This window comes from Penaeus monodon, chromosome 11 (assembly GCF_015228065.2).
Source record: "Penaeus monodon isolate SGIC_2016 chromosome 11, NSTDA_Pmon_1, whole genome shotgun sequence".
In the NCBI taxonomy this organism is placed as follows: domain Eukaryota; kingdom Metazoa; phylum Arthropoda; class Malacostraca; order Decapoda; family Penaeidae; genus Penaeus; species Penaeus monodon.
The window spans coordinates 49512528-49513801 of NC_051396.1; the positions used below are offsets into that span (position 1 = coordinate 49512528).

General features: G+C 42.1%; 1 protein-coding gene across 1 annotated transcript in view; it reads left to right on the forward strand.

Moving 5' to 3' along the window:
- The first annotated feature begins 431 nt into the window (after positions 1–431).
- The window catches only part of LOC119579038 (lysocardiolipin acyltransferase 1-like), a 31714-nt gene continuing 30871 nt past the window's right edge, over positions 432–1274 (forward strand). The window contains exon 1 of the mRNA XM_037926758.1: positions 432–675. The gene's annotated coding sequence lies outside the window, so the exon portion shown is untranslated. The remainder of the gene's footprint in view (positions 676–1274) is intronic.

Sequence of the window (1274 nt, forward strand, 5' to 3'; positions counted from 1 at the left end):
GAGAGAGAGAGAGAGAGAGAGAGAGAGAGAGAGAGAGAGAGAGAGAGAGATTTGATATGAAATATTTATCCACGGGAAATCTGATATGCCCTTAGAAGGGAAATCCTTTAAACATGCAGTAAGACTCAAACAATAACTACATATATATATGCCCGAAAGCCTGCCCTGTAATGTTCACCTTATCTGGTAACTCATCTGCTCATAAAAGAATATAAAATGCTTATATAAAACTAATCGTACAAGGACATATACAAGTGTTGTTGTTGTTGTTGTTGTTGTTGCTTTTGTTGTTTTCAGACTACTGTTAAATACCGGTACACTCGTAACTATAAATTGTTGCGAGGCAAACTGTTGTTGTCCAAAAACGAGGCCTAACACTTTTTTCCTGGAACTGCAGTTGCTGAGCAAACGGTCGTTGCCTCAAGCCCTTAATTTCCTGTGCAGTGAGGCCTCGGGTTAAATGTGGAGCTGTTGCTGATGCACTGAAAAAGGGGCTGATGCAAATGTTACAGCGAGATATAAAGTTGCAGGAGATGCCGAAACTGGTATTGAAAGAAGCTGATAAAACTGGAAGCGGAGGCGATGCTGAAGCAGAAGCGATGATGAAACCGTTAGCAAGACTGGAGGCGCCTTCTGTTCGTAGCTAAGATATCTGGTCATATTAATCCTCCCAAGGTAGGAGATTTTTTTTCCCTATCGTGAAGGAGGCAAAGGGGCGCGGGAAGGAAGAATGAGTTTATTTTCTGTTGTTAGTTTTTCAGTTTTTCGAGCGTGTGAATGCTTGTTTATAACTGACACTTTTCCAAGAGGGAGAGAGAGAGGGGGAAGGGAGGTAGAGAGAGGGGGGGAGAGAAGGAGAGAGAGAGAGAGGGGGGGAGAGAGGGAGAGAGGAAGAGAGAGACAGAGAGAGAGGGGGGAGAGAGAGATAGAGAGAGAGGGGGGGAGAGAGAGAGAGAGAGAGAGAGAGAGAGAGAGAGAGAATGAGAGCGAATGAGAAATGACAATCTGATTACTATAGTTACCCCAATAAAAATATATTCTAGATCGTACGTTTTCTCTGAAAAACTCTACAACCAAAAGGGATAACTATTACAATTTTATTATTTTACAATTGCCTGAAATCAAACGAATAAGATAATAGATTTTGGTAATTTTTCCTCATACCTTCGCATAGCCGATCGCGATGTTTTTGGTATCAACGGATTCCTCTCATTCTCTAGTACACATATGTAGGAATTATGCCACGGAAACCCCCCAAACGCCCACATTTTTTG